Genomic DNA, 20,221 nt, shown 5'->3' with positions numbered 1-20,221 from the left:
TGTCTCAGTGGCAGCTGGTGTATGGGTTACAGGGCGTATGGAGGGTGAAACATTTGACAAGTGAGCTGACGTTGGGACTTGATGGAGCAGAGGCTGTGGCTTTACTTTGAACGTCACAGCCACTGAGAGTAGATTGCCAATAAGTCATTTTGACAGGCTCTACCCTCAAATCAAATGTTAATGCGAGTGAAGCGAAATGCTTGTGCTTCGAGTTCCGACCATGCAGTAATATCTAACAAGTAATGGAACAATTTCACAACAACTACCGTATACACACAAGTGTAAAGGAATGAATAAGAATATGTACATATAAATACATGAATGAGCGATGGCCGAACGGCATAGGCAAGATGCAGTAGATGGTATAGAGTACAATATATACATATGAGATGAGTAATGCAGGGTATGTTAACATTATATAAAGTGGCATTGTTTAAAGTGACCAGTGATAAAGGTATTGCATCCAATGTTGTTGTCCTTGATGATCTTCTTGACCTTCCTGTGACATCGGGTGGTGTAGGTGCTTTGAAGACTGTCAGCCTGCCTGTCTCTCCGATGCCTCCACTCCCCCAGCCTGTTGTATGTATCCGTTTTCCCTACCTGAATGAGAATGGCTTTAACCCATGAATCAACCATATCATCACTGTACTGCTTGTGTAGCCCAGGAATTATTCTCTCTCTCGCTGCTTTAGCTTAGCCTCAGGAACGATGGTCCTCCATTTCTGTGGTTGGCTGACACAGGAGGAAATGGTTGTGTTATCCGACTGACAAGTGTTCCTTTGCTTAAACATGGCCTTTGTAGCTCAACCCTTTTTTTCCTGTGTGTGATTGATGGAGCTTCAGGGGAGCTGGAGTGCTCTTAGAGGTCTGGCGTTGGCTGTCTAATCACTAGTTGCCTATGCCCTGGCCTGGCCTCAGTTCTTTCGCACTTCCCCCTTCTCCTGGACCCCGGTGAGAGTTCACCGTTAATCACAGCTACTTCATGGTATATCAATCAGAAACTCCCTACGCTACCTCACAGGCCTTTAATGTATGTATTGAAGAGAGTTCTGTCGTTTGTATTTTATTACTCACAAGGTATATCCGAACATATACAATGGGAAAGGGGATACCTAGTCAGTAGCACAACTAAATGCATTCAACTGAAATGTGTCTTCCGCTTTTAACCCAACCCCTCTGAATCAGAGAGGTGTGGTGGGCTGTTTTAATTGAGGTCCACGTCATCCGTGCCCAGGGAGTAGTTATTGTTGAGGGTTAACTTCCTTGATCAAGGCAAAACGGCAAATTTTCCCAAGGATTCGATCCAGCGACCTTTCGGTGTCTGGCCCAACGCTCTTAACCGCTAGGCTACCTGCCGGCACAATGCTAATAGAGGCTCAGAAGCATACAGTATGTTTGCCAATGTTTCTGACATTTTCTTCAGAACTAAACATTTTTCTTTATAGGCGAAAAAGGGCAAAAATGTTCAGTAGTCGTTGCCACTTTCGAGGTGTTGCAAGGTTTCATTGCCACTCTCCTGGCGTGACACCAGCCATGTGTGTCTTGTGGTCAGTTCTGGGAGCTAGTGAGTCAGTGTTTTTACCCAGCAGTCTCAATCTAGAGAAACCTGCTAGGGCTGTCATTATCTCTGGAACCTCCTGCCCCCGTATCAGACTCCCCACTCTAAAGGCCCAGAGTGGATATGAGCTTTCACTGAGAACATGGAATTGAATGGTCTTTACATTAGAACCAACAGACGTTGTTCTCTGAGGAGCACTTAGAAGCTCCAAACAACTATTCCAGGACAGAAACCTCCCTTGGATTGAATTAAAGAACAGAGAGAACTTTGAATATCAAATTGTTCATTTGATCCACACTGAAATTGTAGGTGATGGTCTGCTACAGATTGTTAATAGCTGACATGAAAAACAAATCCGACCTGGAAACAGGGAAAACACATGGCTGCTTAAAAGAGGTTGGGTCTACATAAGAGTTTCAGCCACTCTTGGAGGAAAATGGAAGTATCTCTATTTACAAATGCATTCATGAGATAGCGTATAGGGAGGAGGTCAAAGACATGGCAGTGTGGTGCCAGTGCAACAACCTCTTCCTCAACGTGATCAAGACAAAGGACATGATCATGTACTACAAGAAAAGGATGGCCGAGCACGCCCCCATTCTCATCGACGGGGCTGCAGTGGAGCAGGTTGAGAGCTTCAAGTTCCTTGGTGTCCACATCACCAACAAACTATCATGGTCCAAACACACCAAGACATTCGTGAAGAGGGCTCGACAAAACCTATTCCCCCTCAGGAGACTGAAAAGATTTGGCATGGGTCAGCAGATCCTCAAAAGGATTTATACAGCTACACCTTCGAGAGAATCCTGACCGGTTGCATCACTGCCTGGTATGGCTACTGCTCGGCCTCCGGCCTCAATGCGCTACAGAGGGTAGTTTGTACGGCCAAGTACATGACTGGGGCCAAGCCTCCTGCCATCCAGGACCTCTACACCAGGCGGTGTCAGAGAAAGGCACTAAAAATCCCCAAAGACTCCAGCCACCCTAGTCATAGACTGTTCTCTCTGCTACCGCATGGCAAGTGGTACCGGAGCACCAAGTGTAGGTCCAAAAGGCTTCGTAACAGATTCTACCCCCAAGCCATAAGACTGCTGAACATCTAATCAAATGGCTACCTGGATTATTTACATGTAGATATTACCCCAATTACCTCGACTAACCTGTACCCCCGCACATTGACTCGGTACCCCCTGTATATAGCCTCGTTATTGTTATTTTATTGTTGCCCTTTTATTTTTTTAAACTTTAGTTTATTTTAGGAAATATTTTCTAAACTCTTATTTATCTTAACTGCATTGTTGGTTAAGGGCCTGTAAGTAAGCATTTCACTGTAAGGTCTACTACACCTGTTGTATTCGGCGCATCTGACAAATACAATTTGATTTGATTTGAATCAGGGCTGTAAAAATATGAAAGAACAAGACCAATTTTGTCTAACAAACTTGTGTGTTTTTCTGGTTTTCATTTTGTCTCTCTCAGGAGAACATGGAGTGGCGTATGGGAACAGGGTCCGTGGGTTGGGAAAGGAAGGCACACGAGGCTTGGAGAGTAGAGTGAGTAATCACGAAGACATGCTCGTATGCCCATCAATGCCTAACTAAAACTCAAGTGATAGAATACTTTAGAACCTTACGCAGCCGACAGTACAGATGTTATTCTATACAATTATCGTGGGAATTCATTAGGCTACAGTAGGTTATTATAGGACAGGCTGCCTAAGTCATTTATGTATCTATTTTTAGAGGTGTCTAGGCACTTGTCCATGGAATTTACCAAACACAGATAGGATATGGTTTGAGTCTACTTCTAGGTCCAGTTATCGAAAAGGATGTGAAACAACGTCACATGACTGCTCTCACAACAAAGACCCTTGAGACAAGGGACCATGCATGTCTACACAGAGTCATTCTGTCCACATCTGTTATTCGTTAACATGTTAGGACCATTGTTTTATTTCAGTGTGATTAAGGCTTGAAACATGCTTTACAAATAAAGATGTTATGACTGGGATATAAAGAACAGATATTGAACAGATCTGTTGAAATGATCATGGCTTTACTTTAACTACAAAATCACTAGCCTACAAAGGTATGAAGAGGGGTGTACTAATAAGTGTGTTAATAACCTTCAGTTACAGTTGACACATGATTAAAATATTTATTGATCACTGCTGGTCAGGTATGTCCTATGATGTCATGTCATATGATTTCTCTGGATGGGCCAATGTCTGGGTAGTGCCAAATGAGAGCGTACATGATTTGTTACGATGCTGTCTCTTTAATATTTTTAAACCCGATCTCTTCTTAGTCACGCCCGTCAGCCGGTTAGCGCCGAGCGCGGCAGTGGCTGCCCATGTAAACCGATTGGCTGGTGGGTTTGACAGTCTTGTCCTATGCTCAAGGGCGGGGTTCTCGGTCGGTGAAACTGAATTACCGGCGGAAGAAAACTTACCCTTGTTGAGCCTTGCGGTGTGGGAATGCGCTGGACACTGCCTGTGAAAATAGGATCCCAATAGACATATCTGGAAATGTTTGAACGTTTTTTCACTAGTTCCAGGATATAGAAAAGGACTCTTGTTTGACTCGAAATAAATTATTATTTTTCCTTCTCAGAATGAAGTGACATCACATTTCAGTAACTGAAATCTGAAATCTTTACAACCAGATTTTTTCTCCGCAACGGGAAACATAGGATTTGATTTTGATAAGGGTAAGTGTATTTGTATACTACATGAATATGCTGGGTTTAGAGTGCTAGGCTATATAGGATTTAAAACATCAGAAATAGAATGTTAAGAAGACGATCCGGAATAGGCAATCTGTCCCTCAGTCTCGTGTACGCACAGTATGATCGATAGCCTACACCGAGATCCATAGCCTACTCACACGGTCCAAAGGGAATGTATCGAACGAATTGTACTATTTGATATTGGAACCTGTTTTGAATTTCCTGGTTCACATGCATCTGTGCTGTAGGTTGCAAAGATCTACGTGTATCGCTATACAATATAAGACCTGTCATACGTTTTGCATATTTGTGATTGTGAATGACAGCTTGTCATCACCTCAATACCAGTGCTTCTATTCTATAAATGTTTGACATTTCTGCGAGCGCCTTTAGGCTTCACGATAGTCCGGCATGTTCATTTGTAGCATAGTAGCCCGCCCGGTCTGTAAAGGAGCACATAGCAAGGTATTACTACATAATATGACTGCTATTACGCAGGCTTACACCTGAGGTATTTTGTCAGGTGATGAATGTAACAGATCTCCTCTGATAATGTTTCTCCTGGAATAAGTGGGTTCAGGTGTTTTCTAAGCAAAATCATTGGAATAAAATGATTATGGCTGTACCTTGTACTCCAAGGATTGTTCATGATGCCCATGATCAATATTCTGTTATGAACTATTGATAGCTATTATTAGGTAATTGATTGCTTTGTTAACATTTTCATACATGTCATGAATGCAATGCCACTGTTTAGACTCCACAATATAGCACAGGCGTCTGCCTCCACTGTGCTACCAGATCAATGGACACTGTACTATAGCCCCCTGTCTGCAGCAGGAATGAGAGATGTATTCAAATGTGCTGAGTTATTTTGGCAAAGTGAGAGGAGCAGCAGGCCAGGCAGGCAGCACATGGCCACCAAGAGGATCATCATGAGGGCTGATGTCATGACACAGATACAGCAGACAGAGCTATGATGTGTGATAGTGACGGTCATGTTCATCCTCTCTAACCGGTCCAACTGGACTGGAGGTACAGGGAATGTTTCCACTGGGAAAGAGACTGTGTGTGTGTGCAGTATGTGGGGGGGTTGCCTGTGTGTGTGTATGTATGTGTACAGTATGTGGGGGGGGGGGTTGCCTGCACGTGTGTGTGTGTGTGTACAGTGTGAGGCATGTGTGGAGGAAGGTGTGTGGCATTTTCTGTGCCATTCAATCGGGAGAGAGTATTCCTTGGAAAAACCGAGGGGTTCTGGAGCTGGCATTGAAGGGAGCAGGTGGGAATGGGCTAGCCAGGCCTGTGTTGGTTGGTTGGTATGTGGGTGTAGCAGGGAGTTGCTAAGGGGGCACACTGGACTGTAGTCATGCCCACATGAGTCATGGTGCAGTATCTGTCTATCTATCAATCAGTCTTGCTAAGTGTGCAACACTCACTCTCTCTCTCTCTCCATGTGGTGTTGTTTTCACTTGGGTTACTGGGTTGAACCGGGTTCACCCTCAGGAGTCCTGTTTTGAAACCACCAGACGGTGCCAGACTTGTTTCGGTCTTGTTTTTTAAATCTTTACCCTTAAGGACACTAGCATGATAGTGTGCATGCATCTCTATTATATGTAAGGCCTTCTAAGGCAGCCATGAGGTTGTGTTCTGTGTAGGTGTTTGTTCTAATCACCTCATGATGATCATGATGAAAAGCTGACCAGACTTCAGATGTGTCATGGTCATGTCAGATCCTCTGCTGCTCCGTCCAGTCGATGAGATGATGCAGCCCCTTGGTACGAAAAAAAAAGCAGTTCCTGGAATGATCTTCTTGTTTAACGTGGTCTCAGAGCATTTCGTATGATTCTGTACGTAATCCCAAGACACTCTATTTAGTATGATATGTTACATTTCATATGGTATGTATTCATTTGTGGATGTCCATCATCCATTTCGTACAATATTTTACGAATTTGCAAAACGTACAATATGTTACAAATATGTTACCGACACGCAACCTTCGGGCCCACCTACCTATCACCGACCAACCACCCTCCTTTCGTTTTTGCCTTAAGTAACTTCTATCTTATGTAACCATACCAAACATAACATATCATATGTTTACTATGTTACATCTAGTCTATAAGACCAGTCTGTCTTGTTATGAAATTACATTACCTGAAGGCCATGGGAGAGAACATTTACGCTAGCCTCTGTACAGTTCTCTGTCTCTCTGTCTCTCTCGCTCTCTCGCTCTCTCGCTCTCTCTGTCTCTCTCTTGTTCTCTTTGTGTGTGTGTGTGTGTGTGTATGTGTGTGTGTGTGTGTGTGGTCGACCGATTATGGTTTTTCAACGCCGATACCGATTATTGGAGGACCACCAAAGCCGGCACCGATTAATCCACCGATTTAAAAAATAATGTATTTGTAACAATACTGAATGAACATTTAAGTTACTTGCTCAGAACATGAGAACATATGAAAGCTGGTGGTTCCTTTTAACATGAGTCTTCAATATTCCCAGGTAAGAGGTTTTAGGTTGTAGTTATTATAGGAATTATAGGACTATTTCCCTCTATACCATTTGTATTTCATTAACCTTTGACTATTGGATGTTCTTATAGGAACTTTAGTATTGCCAGTGTAACAGTATAGCTTTCGTCCCTCTCCTCGCTCCTCCATGGGCAGCGAAGCTTGAACACAACGACAACAGCCACCCTCGAAGCAGCGTTACCCATGCAGAGCAAGGGAAACAACCACTGCAAGTCTCAGAGCGAGTGACGTTTGAAACGCTATTAGCGCGCGCTAACTAGCCACGCTAACTAGCCAGCCATTTCACTTCGGTTACACCATCTCGGGTGTTGATAGGCTTGAAGTCATAAACAGCGCAATGATTGATGCACAACGAAGAGCTTCTGGCAAAAGGCAGGAAAGTGCTGTTTGAGTGAATGTTTACGCGCCTGTTTCTGCCTACCACCGCTCAGTTAGATACTTAGATACTTGTATGCTCAGTCAGATTATATGCAACGCAGGACACGCTAGATAATATCTAGTAATATCATGAACCATGTGTAGTTAACTAGTGATTATGATTGATTGATTGTTTTTATAAGATAAGTTTAATGCTAGCTAGCAACTTACCTTGGCTTACTGCATTTGCGTAACAGGCAGTATCCTTGTGGAGTGCAACAAGAGGCAGGTCGTTATTGCATTGGACTAGTTAACTGTAAGGTTGCAAGATTGGATCCCCCGAGCTGACAAGGTGAAAATCTGTCATCTGCTCCTGAACGAGGCAGTTAACCCACCGTTCCTAGGCCATCATTGAAAATAAGAATTTGTTCTTAACTGACTTGCCTAGTTAAATAAAGATGAAATTAAGGTGTAAAAATGTTTGTTCTTTTACAAATCGGCAAAATCGGTGTGCAAAAATACAATCGACCCTAATCGGCCCTAATTAATCGGCCATTCCGATTAATCGGTCGACCTCTAGTGTGTGTGTGTGTGTGTGTGTGTGTGTGTGTGCTGAGCACATACTTTTCTAAATCACCCCAGGCTGGCTGCTGCGGCTTCAAAAGGCCTCGCTACATCATGTGAGACCCAGAGTTTATAATCATGTAGTGATGACTATGGCGTGCTATAATGCCATTGGGATGATGTAATAGATAATTATAATTGCTCTCTTATTAGTAATTATAGTGTTAGTATTAATCAAAGTAATATCAATTGTTGAAGAGAAGACATTTTCAACTACAGGTATATCTGTGGTTGAAAATTCTTCACCCTTTTGGGTTAATTGTAGAGTTAGTGTTGGCTCACACACCCAACAATCTGAGTTATGTATGTGTATCCATATCTCAATTGAGGATTCCTCTGTTTGTGGAAGCATGCTTGCAGTTGTAAAATATAGGGCAAAGCAACAGTATCTCTTGTCTTGCAGTTAAACATGTCAACAAACTTGGTGAACAGCTTTAGGAACAATAAGCTGTCACGCCCTGACCTGAGATATCTCTGTTTTCTTTATATTTTGGTTAGGTCAGGGTGTGACTAGGGTGGGTACCCTAGTTTTTGTATTGTCTAGTTTCTTTTGTATGTCTAGGGTTTTTGTAGGTCTAGGTGATTTGTATGTCTATGGTGACCTGATATGGTTCCCAACCAGAGGCAGCTGTTTATCGTTGTGTCTGATTGGGGATCATATTTAGGTAGCCATTTTCCCTTTGGTGTTTGTGGGATCTTGTCTATGTGTAGTTGCCTGTCAGCACTCGTTTGTATAGCTTCACAGTTTGTTTTGTTATTTTGTTAGTTTGTTCAGTGTTCATTCTTTTTATTTTTAAATTTGTCATTTTACCCCTTTTTTCCCCCAATTTCGTGGTATCCAATTGTTTTAGTAGCTACTATCTTGTCTCATCGCTACAACTCCCGTACGGGCTCGGGAGAGACAAAGGTTGAAAGTCATGCGTCCTCCGATACACAACCCAACCAAGCCGCACTGCTTCTTAACACAGCGCCATCCAACCCGGAAGCCAGCCGCACCAATGTGCCGGAGGAAACACAGTGCACCTGGCTACCTTGGTTAGTGCGCCCGGCCCGCCACAGGACTCGCTGGTGTGCGATGAGACAAGGATTTCCCTACCAGCCTAACCCGGACGACGCTAGGCCAATTGTGCGTCGCCCCTCGGACCTCCCGGTCGCGGCCGGTTACGACAGAGCCTGGGCGCAAACCCAGAGTCTCTGGTGGCACAGCTGGCGCTGCAGTACAGCATCCTTAACCACTGCGCCACCCGGGAGGCCCTGTGTTCATTCTTTTAATAAATAAGAATGTACGCATACCACGCCGCACCTTGGTCCGATCCTTATAACGAACGTGACATAAGCGGAGTGTTCTTGCTCAGCAGATCAGTAAAGAGTGTTCCCACTACGGCAGACAGATAGACGGGGCTTTACAAGCATGGCAGGTATAGTGGCACTGAAGAATAATGGCGAGAGAAGAACAATTTACTGCCTATGCGCTCTCTTTGATCTGGGTCCCATTGGTGCTTGCTCAACCACTACCGTCAATAACTTTGATGTGCTTGTAGTCGGCCTGGAGTTTGTGTCAGATTGTGTCAAGGCTTCAGGAATGCTTGATAATCAAAAACAGACCACTCTTTTCAGACATTGCAAAAATAATTTGTTGCGTCAATCTATGAACCGTGGAGAATATGCCGTGGTGATTACGCTTTATGTGGAATACTTGTGAACAGGAATATGTTTTCCTCATGCTGTCAGACACTGAAACCCTTTCTATACATGCAAGCAAATACACAAACCTTCACATTAGTTCCCAACAGTCACAATGAAAAAGCCTCATCAAAACCAACCCCCCACCATTTTGTGTCGTGTGAGGAGTTGGCGTGGTCATGGTCCTCCCTCGGGTGTCTTGAGTTTGGCCGTGTATGGATAAATGGAAAATTGCTTTGGTCTGTGAGTTTCCTGTCAGTGTTCAGGCCTTGATTATGTGAGTCCCAGGAAAGCAGCCGTGAAGCAGCTAACTGTAACCCTCCCATTACATCTTGGAGGTGGCATGTAGGGCCTGTGCTGCAGAGGCTAGGCCCGGCCAACAGACGGGACTGCAAACTCAGTCAGATGTGATGTAATGCTATTTCAGGTCTACCTCTGGTCTCCAAGGCTCTGTCTGCCAGCAAGCCATTCTGCCTGCTCCTCTCTCTCTCTTAGTCCCCATGTTACCACCTCATCTATCAAAACTCAGCCATGGCCTATGTTGGGATCCACAGTCAGGAATCCCAAGAAACTCAAATACCCATGTCTCCTGTTATGACTACAGGGCAGAATGTGAACTTGCTTTAACTGAATATAGGGATTAATATAGATTGTTTTATGTTATTATTTGTTTTAAGCTGATTTTAGGTGGGGCTTAGTCTGATGAGATCATATTTAGGGCATGGTCCTTGCTGCTGGGGTTTTTACGGATTCCATTGGTTGTTGTTCTCAATGGGGTGGCGTCTCGTCTGAGACTGGTTTACCCGGCGGCACTCGTCATTCTCAGGACTATGGGAATGTTGTGGGTGCTCCCACCAAGCAGACCAGAGCTCCAAGGAGGAGGAACTGCTCTGTGTATTTTCACCTTCTGGCTCTGTGTCTGTAGACAGAATCTATAAGGGTGTTATTCTTTTTCACAGATAAAAAGAAGGGGTCCATAGGATTGTTCCATAGCTGTTGGCATGTGGATAGTGCAGCTCCTGTGTAATATCTCATATCACAGAGTTTACGTAATCTCTAGTCTAATTCAGATCCTGACCTGTGTAATATCTCATATCACAGAGTTTACGGAATCTCTAGTCTAATTCAGATCCTGACCTGTGTAGTATCTCCTATCACAGAGTTTACACAACAAGTCAGAATCTCTAGTCCAATTCAGATCCTGACATGTGTAGTATCTCATATCACAGAGTTTACACAACAAGTCAGAATCTCTAGTCTAATTCAGATCCTGACATGTGTAGTATCTCATATCACAGAGTTTACACAACAAGTCAGAATCTCTAGTCTAATTCAGATCCTGACCTGTGCAGTATCTCATATCACAGTGTTTACACAAGTCAGAATCTCTAGTCTAATTCAGATCCTGACCTGTGCAGTATCTCATATCACAGAGTTTACACAAGTCAGAATCTCTAGTCTAATTCAGATCCTGACCTGTGTAGTATCTCCTATCACAGAGTTTACACAACAAGTCAGAATCTCTAGTCCAATTCAGATCCTGACATGTGTAGTATCTCATATCACAGAGTTTACACAAGTCAGAATCTCTAGTCTAATTCAGATCCTGACCTGTGCAGTATCTCATATCACAGAGTTTACACAAGTCAGAATCTCTAGTCTAATTCAGATCCTGACATGTGTAGTATCTCATATCACAGAGTTTACACAAGTCAGAATCTCTAGTCTAATTCAGATCCTGACATGTGTAGTATCTCATATCACAGAGTTTACACAAGTCAGAATCTCTAGTCCAATTCAGATCCTGACATGTGTAGTATCTCATATCACAGAGTTTACACAACAAGTCGGAATCTCTAGTCCAATTCAGATCCTGACATGTGTAGTATCTCATATCACAGAGTTTACACAAGTCAGAATCTCTAGTCTAATTCAGATCCTGACATGTGTAGTATCTCATATCACAGAGTTTACACAAGTCAGAATCTCTAGTCTAATTCAGATCCTGACATGTGTAGTATCTCATATCACAGAGTTTACACAAGTCAGAATCTCTAGTCCAATTCAGATCCTGACATGTGTAGTATCTCATATCACAGAGTTTACACAAGTCAGAATCTCTAGTCTAATTCAGATCCTGACATGTGTAGTATCTCCTATCACAGAGTTTACACAACAAGTCAGAATCTCTAGTCTAATTCAGATCCTGACATGTGTAGTATCTCCTATCACAGAGTTTACACAACAAGTCAGAATCTCTAGTCTAATTCAGATCCTGACATGTGTAGTATCTCATATCACAGAGTTTACACAACAAGTCAGAATCTCTAGTCTAATTCAGATCCTGACATGTGTAGTATCTCCTATCACAGAGTTTACACAACAAGTCAGAATCTCTAGTCTAATTCAGATCCTGACATGTGTAGTATCTCCTATCACAGAGTTTACACAACAAGTCAGAATCTCTAGTCTAATTCAGATCCTGACATGTGTAGTATCTCCTATCACAGAGTTTACACAACAAGTCAGAATCTCTAGTCTAATTCAGATCCTGACCTGTGTAGTATCTCCTATCACAGAGTTTACACAACAAGTCAGAATCTCTAGTCTAATTCAGATCCTGACCTGTGTAGTATCTCCTATCACAGAGTTTACACAACAAGTCAGAATCTCTAGTCTAATTCAGATCCTGACCTGTGTAGTATCTCCTATCACAGAGTTTACACAAGTCAGAATCTCTAGTCTAATTCAGATCCTGCCACTCAAAACAGATAAAATATAGGCCTGATTTTTTTTTTTAATGGTTGTCAAGTGGACAGTTAGTGGAACTATTGTCAGTCTTGTTCTTTTTCGACAGGAGTCTTGAGTGCGGGACTAGAAATAACATATACCACATTCAGCACTTTTCCTCGCCTTTTTGCTAGGAAGTGGCTGTTCTAATGTACACCGACAATGTCCATTATTGCAAAATCCTCAAGAGAAATCTTTGTTCTTCAGCTTTCAGTTAGAGCCCATTAGTACAGGTCTCTACTGTCAGACTGTCCATAGTGTTAGATTCCTACACTCACTATCTCTTTAAAAGACTGAATGGCCAGACACACACAAGGACTGGAGAGGGACAATTATAGTTACTATCCCAGGACTGTTACAGTTGAGAGCACATCTTTTTTAAATAGGGCGGCCTGCCTTCTCCGACCCTATCTTTGGCACAGCAAGCCGTCAGACCCTAGTGCAGGGATCATCAACTAGATTCAGTCACAGGACGATTATTTTCCTCAGCGGATGGTCAGGGGGGGCGGAACATAATTACAAATCATTTGTAGAATGCAAATTGACCGCAAGAAAGCCAAAACAAAAATGATACAATGACCATGAGTTTCACTATCGTGAATAAGTTGAGTGAGAAAGTTCCAGACGCAGAAATATCATACCCCTAAGACATGCTAACCTCTCACCATTACAATAACAGGGGAGTTTAGCATTTTTGCGGGGGGATGATATTTGTGCATCTAACTTTCTCACTCTTCATTATTCACAATTACCGTCAGGACAATCCGTAATCATGGTAGCATCAACATTAATGTAGAAGTGTTTAGAAACATATTCTATTCTTATTTACAATAAAAGTGACTCCAATGACACAATACATGATTTACCATTCATTTCTATTGGGCACAAAATAATCTGAAACACAACCCACAACCAAAACAAACAGCAAATGCATCCAAAAAGTTTGGAGAGTCACAAGCTTGAAGTAGTCATTACGTGCCATGAATATGGAACCAAATACTAAACTTTTGACAAACTTAATACACATATAATTGAATTTGTCCCAATACCTTTGGTCCCCTAAAATGGGGGGACTATGTACAAACAATGCTGTCATAACCGTTTACCCTCAAATTAAAGCTGACAGTTTGCCCTTAGTCATTGTATCATTTCAAATCCAAAGTGCTGGAGTACAGATTCAAAAGAAGACAAAATTCTTCACTGTCCCAATCATTTCAGAGGGGACTGTATTACTCTCTACTGTACGTGGGAATACTTTGGAACAGATTTCCATAATGAAGATCACTTGGAGCTGATTTGCTGGTGTTTTTACAGTCTTTTATGTCCCAATAGCAAAAACCACTTTTTTGCTTGGTCAACTTGGGGGGTTAACCAAAGGGTTAACCCTAACCCTAACACAAAGAAAATCAACAAAGGACCAAATTCGGGCCATGGGCCACCAGTTGGGTAAACCTGCCCTATTAGTGTATCACGCGGTAAACTCAAGTAGACTGTTCCCCTGCATGGAAGAGCACACAGAGTCATACACAGTAATATCTGGACAGTCTCAACCAACAGTCCACACCACCACCTCCATCACATACCTTGGGCCCAACTCACTCTGTAACGGAGTTTCCAAGAAATGAGGGTGTGCTTTTGGAACAGCTCTGTGACTTGGCCTTGCCTGGCCCTATGGGAGGAGGTGGATCCAGGAATGACTAATGATAACTGACAGGGAGACCACTTGGATCACTCCGAGTGCACTTCACATTGTACTGAAACTTGAAGCACACTGCTATCCTTGGACAGAAGGTTTGACATTTCCAGTTTCAATGGACCATCATGGTCCCTTACTTGCTGTAAGGGAGCGTGTGCCTTGGCTGTTCTTGTTAAAGCACTCTGAAGTAGTGAAGTCGTCCAAGTGCTACAGCACAGGAAGGTTCTGTAGTTGAACTGTTCTGTTGGGTTTTAAGATCTTTGTGTCACAACGATTGAAATTGGTAATGAAGTCATCCTGTACTTCTGCTTGTCCTTCCCAGTTTGCTCTCCGGTTCTTGTCTGCTGCTGTCACGTCCTGACAGTAGTTCCTTTTTTATGTCTCTGTTTTAGTTTGGTCAGGGCGTGAGTTTATTTAACTTTTTATTTATTTTACCTTTATTTAACCAGGTAGGCAAGTTGAGAACAAGTTCTCAAAGCAGTTCGACACATACAACAACACAGAGTTACACATGGAGTAAAACAAACATACAGTCAATAATACAGTATAAACAAGTCTACATATGATGTGAGCAAATGAGGTGAGATAAGGAAGGTAAAGGCAAAAAAAAGCCCATGGTGGCAAAGTAAATACAATATAGTATACATATAATACATATAATATACATATAGTGGGCATTCTGTTTTGTAGTCTAGGTTTTGTATTTCTATGTGTTTGGCCTGGTATGGTTCTCAATCAGAGGCAGCTGGCAATCGTTGTCTCTGATTGAGAACTATACTTAGGTAGCCTGTTCCCACCTGTGTTTGTGGGTAGTTGTTTTCTGTCTTTGTGTGTCTGCACCAGACAGAACTGTTTGGTTTGTTTCCACTTTGTTGTTTTTTTGTTCTAGTGTTCAGTTTCTTTATTAAATCTACCATGAACACGTACCACGCTGCACCTTGGTCCTCTTCACCTTCTTCCACCTATGACAACCGCTACAGCTGCCTGTGCTACACTTCAGATCCATGCCAACTTCTCCATCCATTGGCCAGTTGTCAGTGGTTGTGCTTGGCATTGCCTTGTGCCAGGAAGATGATGTAAAGCCTGCCAGTGTTGCCACCCAGTTGATCACGTCACGCACTGCAATAATAAAGCCGTCTTCTGGATTCTTCTGGTTGCGAGCACTGTAGTGAAGGACATTTGCATGTAGAGCAGCGATTCAACAGAAAAATAAATCAATGAATAGAGTCTGTCGGGTTCTTCAGTCTGGGGACGTAACCCAGATACAGTGAGTCAAGTTGGTTCTGCTGCTGTAGGGGCACACTCATCACCACCACTCTGTCTCTCCAAATTACTGTCACACCATAACCTGTTACCTGACTGATGAGGGTTTATTTGGATTATCGCACAATGACGAGCACACCTGGGAAGCTGGGATATGTGTCATTCCCTTGTCCACCCTTATCTCCCCTGTCAACACATTACGCTCATCTCTGTGGAGGAGTCTGTGTTTTCCTCAGCCCAATCTACAGGGTGAGGACCGAGGAGGCCCCCTTCAGCCTACTGTATCTCCCATGGGGTCTGCCCCAGCCTTCCTGTGCCTGTGTTTGGGAGTTTCCACGACTCTCTGTGCAGCACAGCTGACTGCAGCAGGCCCGCCCGCCCCTGCTCTCTCTCCCCGACCCCTCAGACCTGAACCCTGGCGGGCCTCCCTTCTGATGATCCACCAGGGCCAGCTTCACTTCCCCAGAGATGATAGAGAATCCTATGGCACCTTGTTAGATTAGGGAATAAGATGTAAAGATACAGGTGAGGGGCTTGTCTGAAACAGGTCAATCAAATGTTTTGTGTGGGGGAGATTCCAGGGCATGTGAGAGCAGAGAGAATGACCAAATGTAGCTAAATAAAAATAAAAAAAAGATAGCTAAAACAGAGATTATTAACTTATGTTTCTCCTCTTCGTCTAATACAATGCACATCTGAAATACTGAGTGATATGAAATACAGACATAGCGTCTAAACCGCTTCGACATTGTCATTGTAACGTTTGTATCTTATTTTCACGGTCTGTTGATGGTGCTCCGGAGACTATGATGCAGTGTATCAACCACAAAAATACCCACTTGTGCTATTTATCTCTATTAATACAAAGTTACACAGGGGCAGAACGACAGATTTGTACCTTGTCAGCTCGGGGGTTTGAACTCACAACCTTCTGGTTACTAGTCCAATGCTCTAACCACTAGGCTACCCTGCCGCCCCATCTATAAGGGTCAGAAGTTCAGAGAAAGAGATCATATCAGCATAGCAGTATAGTTGAGAGTGCTGCTCCCCACACACACACACAGCAACTAGTTTGGGCAGAGTGTACATGTTGAAGTTGATGAATGTGGGGACTTGTAAACAGGCAGTCTGGGTGGCTGGCTGCCTGGCCATGGGAATCAGTGCACATGTTCAAGGTGGAAGTGAAGCACCTGTCTTAGAACACCGCATGGCAACAGTGATACACCTCGAAGACTCAATCAACCACAGAAAGAACCTCACTTCCTCTTTATACCTTTGGATTTGACTATATTGCTGAGTCTCACCTGTTCCGCTTTTATCCTCTTATCTCCCTGGATATCTGCGATTTAGTACAGATGAAAGGGATTTAAACGTTGGAGGGTTATGAAACTCACCCTGTTGTGTCTGGGTTAGACAGAGAGACATAACACCAGAGGGATATATATATATATATATACACTATCGGTCAAAAGTTTTACAACACCTACTCATTCAAGGGTTTTACTTTATTTTTACTAGTTTCTACGTTGTAGAATAATAGTGAAGACATCAAAACTATGAAATGACACATATGGAATCATGTAGTAACCCAAAAAGTGTTGAACAAATCAAAATATATTTGCTATTTGAGATTCTTCAAATAGCCACCCTTTGCCTTGATGACAGCTTTGCACTCTTGGCATAGTTTTGATGTCTGTACTATTATTCTACAGTGTAGACAATAGTAAAAATAAAGAAAAACCCTTGAATGAGTAGGTGTTCTAAAACCTTTGACCGGTAGTGTATATGTCAAAGGTAAATGGGTTTGTCTGGTTGGAGTCACTCTGTGTAGAAGATTAAAGATCCATAGTACACATCCTCAACAGCTACTGTGTAAGTGACTGTACATGTGTTGAATAGATTGAGACCTCAGATTGTTGCCCCCAATTGTTGAATTGCCTTGTTGCCATATGGAGACGGGTACTGCATAGCAACAGTGTGCTGTAGTAGTCGGTGGTTCATCTATGGCCCCTGCTGTGATGGGGATTACAGACCCTGTTTGTTGTGATGCTGGTCAGGAAATCAATTCCTTCGATCTGCTTGTGTGTATTCTGTGTGTTATTTCTCATTTGTGTACACGTTTCACCAGAAGCCGCCCGTCTGCTGAACCAGTTGAGGTCACTTCCTTCCATACAAGAATGTTCTTGGTTTGAGGAAGTGATACCGTGAAGAGTACGGTGTCCTTTAATACATATTTGACTCACTCCAAGCCCAATACATATTTTACTCACTCCAAGCCCAATACATATTTTACTCACTCCAAACCCAATACATATTTTACTCACTCCAAACCCAATACATATTTTACTCACTCCAAACCCAATACATATTTTACTCACTCCAAGCCCAATACATATTTGACTCACTCCAAGCCCAATACATATTTGACTCACTCCAAGCCCAATACATATTTGACTCACTCCAAGCCCAATACATATTTTACTCACTCCAAACCCAATACATATTTGACTCACTCCAAGCCCAATACATATTTTACTCACTCCAAACCCAATACATATTTGACTCACTCCAAGCCCAATACATATTTTACTCACTCCAAACCCAATACATATTTGACTCACTCCAAGCCCAATACATATTTGACTCACTCCAAACCCAATACATATTTGACTCACTCCAAACCCAATACATATTTGACTCACTCCAAGCCCAATACATATTTGACTCACTCCAAGCCCAATACATATTTGACTCACTCCAAGCCCAATACATATTTGACTCACTCCAAGCCCAATACATATTTGACTCACTCCAAGCCCAATACATATTTGACTCACTCCAAGCCCAATACATATTTGACTCACTCCAAACCCAATACATATTTGACTCACTCCAAACCCAATACATATTTTACTCACTCCAAGCCCAATACATATTTGACTCACTCCAAGCCCAATACATATTTGACTCACTCCAAGCCCAATACATATTTTACTCACTCCAAACCCAATACATATTTGACTCACTCCAAGCCCAATACATATTTGACTCACTCCAAACCCAATACATATTTGACTCACTCCAAACCCAATACATATTTTACTCACTCCAAGCCCAATACATATTTGACTCACTCCAAGCCCAATACATATTTGACTCACTCCAAACCCAATACATATTTGATTCACTCCAAGCCCAATATATATTTGACTCACTCCAAACCCAATATATATTTGACTCACTCCAAACCCAATACATATTTGACTCACTCCAAACTCAAAACGAATGAAAAATAGAGAGAATAGAGAATTGTTAATTAACCATAAAGGTCAAGCAAATCTGTATGAAGGGATTAGAAGAGGCTTTCAATCATATTACAATCACTGCAGAATTCCCTTCGGAATAAAACTAATTACCAAGTAGTGAACATTTTAATATAATATATGAATGAAAGATTTAGTAGTAAATGGATAAATGAATGAATCCATGGGATTATGAATGTCATTAAATGAACCTTTCACTATATGCCTACGTTTTTAGTACATAATGGTGAAGCTAATTTTCTCTGGCGGTTTGTCAGACCTGGGTTCAAATAGTATTCAAAGACTAAACCTGAGTTTAGTAAACAAATACTGTTTGGTCTGATGGTGTGGCAGTTGATCCCTCACCCCAGCAGACATACAGACAGAGGGTGGGTGTTCCTGCCAGTCCCTCCCTGGCCAGTTTATCAGGAGGTTTGACCTCATTGGCTTTGATTGGAGATCAGAGGGCTGATTTGGACAGGCCAAATGCCCATTCTTTCCCCTGGCTAAATCCGTGTGTAGTCTGGCTAATTCCTTTGTCCCAGAGCAACAGGCCACACTTCGTCTGCTCTTCTCAATAGAGACAACAGCTTAGATTTCACACTCCATGGAGATGCCAGATGGCGCTGACGGGACAGGACAGAGGCAGGAGGGAGGGGTGGCTGTTGTTCTCTACTGTGGTATTTGGAGGGGAGGGATGCCTCATAGCCGGTGATGGTATGACATTGATTAGTGTGTGTGTGTGTTGTTTCTGTGGCTGTGCGCAGTGAACGTTGTGGGGAAGCCTCCCAGACAGCAGTGTGTTTCCTGCTTTCCCATTCGGAGGTCTCTTCAGTTCCTCCTCTCCTCTCCACTTCCTCCCAGCACGTCTTAAATAAGCAGTCATCTGACCTCTCTGTGCTGGTGGTCTTTCAGGGAGGATGTGAGGTCACACTGTTGATGGCGTCTCTTTGTGAAGTATTTTTACTCGTGTTGATTGGCCAGAGCGTGTAAATAAACCTAGGAGTGCCCACAATGAGTAATATGGTGGTGACAGGCCGTATCACCTCCAGAATACACCAGTCTGAAGGACTTCATAACAAGATACACTGTCTGTCCGATACAGCTGGAGTCTGTCCACATCTACTCCCTTCTAACCATGATGGGGTTAACGAACTCAGGGCACACAAAGGTCATTAGCTTAACACAGAACTTGCTGACACCCCAGTTTTGATCGATAAAGGAATGAATCCTTCAGTCAGCCTGGTTTTCCCCTTCCTTCCCTCACGTTGAGGAAGAATTTTGGATCAGTCTCCACAACAATGACCCTCCTTCAGCCCCATGCGCATCATCAGCCTGATGCCCAGCACACAATGCAGCCTTTTGTAGGCGGGAGCGATTCAGGCTGATATCATGCTGGAAACTATTTAGATGGGGATCACATGTTTGGTCATGCTGCTGCTGAGTCCCCTCTTAGCTCACTTGGCTAACAGGAAGGGCAGCTTCTGCTTTCTACAGACAATAAGGCGCTTGTTTAGCTCGTTTGGGGATGCATCTGGGAGCCTCTCTACAGGGGATAGTAGTGGAGGAGAGACATTCTGCTTTGAGTTTGTTTTCCTTTGTTTTGTTTAAAGCTACCCTGTCTCTCAAGAGGATGTAAATCCATACAGACACTTCTATGTCCAACGGTGAGAGGTCAAGAGGTTAAACA

General features: G+C 42.9%; 1 protein-coding gene across 3 annotated transcripts in view; it reads left to right on the top strand.

The window, feature by feature from the left end:
- Nucleotides 1-3,936: 3,936 nt before the first annotated feature.
- LOC118365785 (inactive rhomboid protein 1-like) overlaps nt 3,937-20,221 on the top strand; it is a 54,734-nt gene continuing 38,449 nt past the window's right edge. Inside the window, exon 1 of one of the 3 annotated variants that reach the window (XM_052491000.1) lies at nt 3,937-4,267. The gene's annotated coding sequence lies outside the window, so the exon portion shown is untranslated. The remainder of the gene's footprint in view (nt 4,268-20,221) is intronic. The other 2 variants (XM_052490998.1, XM_052490999.1) reach the window with 2 other exon arrangements.

The sequence above is a fragment of the Oncorhynchus keta genome, chromosome 32 (genome assembly GCF_023373465.1).
Source record: "Oncorhynchus keta strain PuntledgeMale-10-30-2019 chromosome 32, Oket_V2, whole genome shotgun sequence".
Lineage (NCBI taxonomy): Eukaryota > Metazoa > Chordata > Actinopteri > Salmoniformes > Salmonidae > Oncorhynchus > Oncorhynchus keta.
This window is presented reverse-complemented; position numbering and strand designations above follow the sequence as displayed.